Source organism: Cimex lectularius, unplaced genomic scaffold (assembly GCF_000648675.2).
Source record: "Cimex lectularius strain Harlan isolate CLEC.00 unplaced genomic scaffold, Clec_2.1 scaffold102, whole genome shotgun sequence".
Taxonomy (NCBI): domain Eukaryota; kingdom Metazoa; phylum Arthropoda; class Insecta; order Hemiptera; family Cimicidae; genus Cimex; species Cimex lectularius.
In genome coordinates, this window is record NW_019394228.1 from 55,474 (window position 1) to 61,790 (window position 6,317).

The following is a 6,317-nucleotide window of genomic DNA, read 5'->3' on the forward strand; positions in this document are numbered from 1 at the left end:
AAAACCAAAGTCTCAAATATACAGAAATTCCTGAGAAATTGTTGTTTTTAAGATGTAAAAATTTAAATATAAATTGTTAAAAAAATTTAAATATTTTTAAAAAATTAAAAGAATAATAATTTGTTTTTATATTTATATTTACGTACTTTTTAATGATTATGTAAAGATTGTGAAACGCGGTCTTGTGTGATGTATGTTTACAAAGCATTTTGTTTATTGTGCCAACGTTTCGATGTTTATTGAGATCATCTTCAGGCCCTGGGGTTTATAAACATTGTTTAAATTATGCAAATACAAATAACACATAAATATGAATTTATACAATGATGTATACAATATAGAAATTTTAGGTTTAATGAAAGTGTTTGTATTCGTAATTTTTAATTTTGATTGTAAGTACATTACACGTGGTATACGAAGAGCCTACATATTTTACAGATCAAAAATCTTTTTGTCTTTCGAATGCTTTAAAGAAACAGTTAACTTGAAGTTGAAAAGAGTTAATTGTAAGTTAGAAAGAGTTAATTTGAAATTAAAAAGGTTAATTTGAAATTAAAAAGGGTTAATTTGACCATGCGTAGAAAAATACATCTGACAGACAAGGCAAACATCGAAAGACATTTTCTTAAGGCTGTTTCTTAACGCATCTTAAAAACTGGACTCTCTTGTAATAAAAAATAAGTACTTAAGTCTCAAGGGCTTATTTTATAGGTCTTTTACAAACCATTTGCACACAAAATAAGAAAATTACTGCATGACATTGACAAAGGGGCGGTATTAAACAGATCTAGGAGTGAAGATGACGAGAAGCAGAATTGCGTCTGACAGACTGAAACAGCGTGGATGTGCAACTAAAATGATCGAAACCGACCAAACTACGAGTTCATCAACCGCACAATACGAAAAAAATCACGTAAAAATCAAAATCACGCCATCATAAATAAACTATTAACTACTGAATTAAGCAAAATTGTACACTTTACAAATCGTTTATTCACAATCAGCTGAGTTTCTAAACGACTATGGGTGTTAGAGAAGGTCGATTACGCCGTGAGAAACAAGACGCTGGATTAAAATATTCCAGCTGGAAGGAAGGTTTTGATAAAAAATATCCGGTTTTATCTGGTCTCGCGATGACGGGAATTTTAAGGTCAGTGTGAAGATGACAAATTACGCATAGAGTGGGACATTTCGAAACTGGCTGAGGCTATTTTCGATTTGTTGACTCCGTCGTGGATCAAATTGAAAATATAAACGTTCACATTGTGCTGGTTGCAATAACGTTTATGATAGAAAAGCGTGCGAAATCGTAGTTAAAAAAACTCTCAACACGTCACCCAATAATGACACATCTACGCAGAAAACAAACACTTCGAGCCCTGAAGATGATTTCAATAAATATCGAAACGTTGGCACGATAAAGAAAATGTTTTTCTAAACCTACGTCACACCAGACCGCATCTCACGATCTCCAAATAATCATAAAAAAATATCAGTATGTCAGCTCCATCGGTTTTGGTACCTTAAGTTAAAACTTGGCGTTTTAAAAATTATGTTGGAGAAATAGCTTTTTTCTGTCAAACTAACCCTTTCACCCTTCAAATAACATGTTTTCATATTAAATTAAACCTTTTCCTAGTCTAATAAAACATTTTGTGCACAATTTAACAGTTTTTTTGCAATCGAATTAACAGTTCTTTTATTTAAATAAAAATTTTAATTTTAAAATTAACCCTTCTTTAAGACATTAAAATCCAAGGAGACGGTATGAAACGTAAACACATAAATTAAAGGTTTTGCACTTACAAAAAAGTAAAATAAATAAAATAACTGGGCTCTTAGAATAGCACAATTAAATTTATTAAAAGTAAAAATTTTAGACAATTAAACATATAAAAAATATTCTTTTTTTAATTTGAGAATTTTTTAAAATATACAATAAATGTGGTCTTAAAAACCCAATTTCCAGCATCTATCAAATTAAAAGAATAGACCGCCATTTTTTATATTATATTATATATTATTTTATGATTTCCACTGTTATTTATGTTGTAGAATTATTAATTAAAAGAAGAATCACTTATTTTTATAGCCATTTCGCTTTAAATTAATCCTTTTTCGCACCATGTTGACACTTTTTAAGATCAAATTAACCTTTTTAATTTCAAATTAACCGTTTGTAATTGTAATCAAATAAACATTTTTAACTTTAAATTAACCCTTCCTTTAGAGCTAATAATTGGGCTATTAAAGTTAAAAATGCTGCGTCTTTTTAGTGCCTATTAAATATAAAATAATTTGGATCTTAACAACCCCCGCTTTATATTTTGAAAAAATCTGAAATTACCAAAAAAAGTCATGTGTTTTTATATGATATGACATTTATATTTAATTTTATATAATTTTAAATTTTGATTGTAATTAATATGCATATGGTCTTGCAATTGCCCATTTATTTTATATTTAAAAAATTATTCTTAAATATATAGTTTTATTTTACATGCTTATGTTTTATACCGTCTCCTATGTGTTTTTATTATTTTAAAAAAAGTTTAATTTGATATTATAAAAGGTTAATTTCAAGTTTAAAAACATTCATGTGTAATTAGAAAAAGTTAAGTTGTAGTTACAAAAAGTTAATTTGGTGCGAAAAGAGGTAATTTCTAATTAAAAACGGCATTGGACTAGAAGTCAAAAGTAGAGGACTAAACATAAAGTGCTACTTGACGGTCTGGGAACATATGTTTGTGCACCTTTTAATCCTTTTTTTTAAATTTCTTGATCTATGCTTAGAAAATGTGTGTGTTGAGCCTGGAGGTTTCAGTACGTCAACGTATGGTATTTCAACATTTGCTCTAAGTCTACTTCTATGAGTTTCAGGGTTTATCCTACCAAACATCTCATGTTCTTATGTTATTTTGAAGTTAAGGATTAAACATATCTGTGTGGTGACTCTCAACATGACACGCAAGAATGGCACAATTACACAGAAAACAAACACTTTGAGCACTGAAGATGATCTCAATAAAGATCGAAACGTTGGCACGATAAAGAAAATGTTTTTCTGAAACCTACATCACACCAGACCGCATCTCACGATTTCTGAATAATTAATAAACATATCCTTTTCAAGATTTTAAGGTGGCTTTCTCTTAGGTCAGCATTTACTATATTTTGTCCTTTGTTTTTGATGATGAATAATACAGGGATATTACATTTTTTCTTATGGATTTTCTATTAAAATAAATCAGACAAAAATTTAGCAAATAACATGAAAAAAATACATGGATGGTGATTCAAGAAAAACCTAGTTATAATTATCTCATAAGCAAATAATATATGGAACGCAATGCTTAAAATAAAATCATAAGTCTTTTCCCTGTGAAAGTGGTTGTACATATAAGTGCATAAATCAAGACTTTTTTTGTTATGGCTTTGCTTTTTTTCCATATTTCCATATCGTTGTACAGTTAGAAACAAGCCACGACCATAAAAAGGCAAGACAGATTTGGTCAACGTTGGCAATATTAATGAATGCATACGTCCGTTCAAGTCCTTTCGGGATATAATTAAAACATTTCTAACCTGTTGTGACTGACATTACATTATTGTTCCCTCCTTTCAATTTTAGAAGTAGTTAAAGTTGACACCCTGTTCTTCATTTATTTTAATCCATTTACGTTTTAGTGGTCAATTGATCAAGTTACTTCTTTCAATTAATAATTCTTTCTATGTAAGGTCTTGGTTGAGATAAAAAGTCAGTGTCACGAGCGGGATTCGAACCCATGACCTTCGGCTCAATACGCCGTTGCTCTATCACTTGAGCTATCTTGATTTCTGAAGTCAGTGAAAGCAGTCGCGTATTGAACAGAAGGTCGTGGGTTCGAATCCCGCCCGTGACACTGAATTTTTTATCTCAACCAAGGCCTTACATAGAAAAAATTATTAATTGAAAAAATTTATTTTAATTTTATTTTCAGTATTTTTTATTTCAGGTTAAATGACATCACTGTAACGGACTCTTGGCTGCTAGGCAGCACTTTTGAATTCATGGGAACGCACTGTCTCCATTCGCTAAAAGTAGTATTCATAGTTCTTTGCCCAGCTTTATAGAATCGGTGTAGTATTTATCTTATTTAGAAAAATGGCACATTTCTAGTTAGGTCAGTTTTCTTCTTCTTGTTGTGAAGGAGTTTAGGCTGCTCCGGAATAACTTACTGTTGATATAATAACCGGCACATCTTTTTAATATAATACTTCTGTACGTCAAGGGATCGCAACTTTATTTTGATCTATTTGCATATTATATATACACATATACAGGGTGTCCTTTGTAGATAGCCCGGCTGAATTTCTCCTGAACCAAATTTTTTACCGTAAAAACAATGGTGCAATCGGATTTTACATTGGATGAAAAATTATTCGTCTTGGTTGCAATATGAGGAGATACGGATTAGTTACTGTTCGATCACCAAGAAGCCGGCAGCGTACTTTGCTGAATATTTTACTGTATGTTCGCGAAAATCCGATTTCCTCTTTACGAAATGTTGGAAGGGTTGAGAATGGTTTTATTTTATTCAAAAAATAAAATTATAGATGTACGCCGGATTTACGTTTATGAGAGCAATTCTAAATTCCTGGAAGTAAATAAATTTTACAATAGTACTTATTTATTACATTCAGTTTTCAGTTCAAAATGAAGAGAAGAGCACATTTTTCTGATCAAAAGCGAGTTGATTTGTACAACTGCTTTATTGATAGTGGTGGTGACTGCGTCGTGCAGTCGTGTTGTACTTCCAGAAATTTTTGATCGCCCCAGAGTAAACCACAAAACGTTTATTCGTGATGCTGGCAATATGAGGAGATACGGATCAGTTGCTGTTCCATCACCAAGAAACCGGCAGCGTAATTTCGACGAGGAACTCAATATTTTACTGAACGTTCGCGAAAATCCGAATTCCTCTCTCCAAAATGTTGGAAGGTTTTAGGTTTTTCAAAAAATAGAATTTGAGATGTACTCTGGACTTACAATTTAAAGCCGTATCGGTCTCATCTTGTCCAGGGACTTCGGGACTCTGATTATAACACGCGTCTAAAATTCCTTGCACAAATGTCGATTTGGGAGGCTGAAGAAAAAGTTCTTCCATACATCCTGTGGACTGATGAATCCAAGTTCACCTCATGGTTCATGTTGGTGACAGTATCAAAGTTTCGTGTGGACTTCTCGGAAATAAATTAATTGGGCCTTATTTCTACGAAAATAACTTAAATGGGACTCAGTTCTTAAATTTTTTGAGGGAGGTTTTACCAAAACTATTAGATTATGTTCTTCCGCAACAACGATAAAGAATGATTCTCCAGCTTTAAGAATGCTCCGCACACAATTCTTTGCAGGTGAGGTTATTTGAATCGTCCCTTCCGGGATAGGTGGAAGGACCTCATGGCTCGATCTGATGACCTCCTCGGTCACCCGATTTAACTCCACTTGATTATTTTCTGTGTGTCCGTTCAAAAAACAGTTTCTACGCCAATCATAAACCAGTAACTTTAGTTGAAGAACTGCGGCCAAGGATATAAAATGCTTGTCAGTCCATCTCTCCTGATTCTTTCGCTCTGAGCACCGGTGAAGAGGGGTTAAAAAGATCAAATCTTTGCTTCTTTACGCAAGGCAGGCAGTTCGAATATGAAACGTGATTAATAAATAGCAAATCAAATGAGTTTTTTCTCAAAATTTTTGCCATAACTTTTTTCATTTTTTGAGTAATTTAAAATCCGATTGCACCATTGTTTTAGCGTAAACAATCCCTTAAAATGATGTGTCAGGTATAGGTTCGTATATGAAATTTTGAAGTTGATCTGAGCCTGAGGTACCCTGTATAATTTTTCTCCAAAAAAGGTAAAACTTTGAAACTAGTTAGATTCACTATTTTTCGTGTTCCGCTTGACCAATTAATAACATTCAATTAATTAAGGTTTTAAGTTGAGATAAAAAAGTCAGTGTCACGAGCGGGATTCGAACCCACGACCTACGGCTTGATACGCCGCTACTCTACCACTTGAGCTATCGTGACTTCGATCTTGCTTATGATGCGTTTTTCTCTTCATTGTAAGAGCAAAGTAGTACTTACTTTCGACCTATTTAAGGCCATCATCAGGGCATATATTAATTTCATGTTATGAAAAACAATTGTTAAATCAATTGTATAAATATGTTTTCCGTAACGGATATTTATGCTTGTTTGTTAGGTTTGTAAGTTGTCTGTTACTATCACATAGAAATTAATACCCTTACAGTCACTCATTGACTACCATTATCG

The 6,317-nt window shown here is 32.3% G+C and overlaps 1 non-coding gene across 1 annotated transcript; it reads right to left on the reverse strand.

Annotated features, from left to right (window-relative positions):
* Positions 1-5,998: 5,998 nt before the first annotated feature.
* Trnad-auc lies at positions 5,999-6,071 on the reverse strand. The gene has a single exon. It is a non-coding gene; the product is annotated as a tRNA-Asp (tRNA).
* Positions 6,072-6,317: the final 246 nt, after the last annotated feature.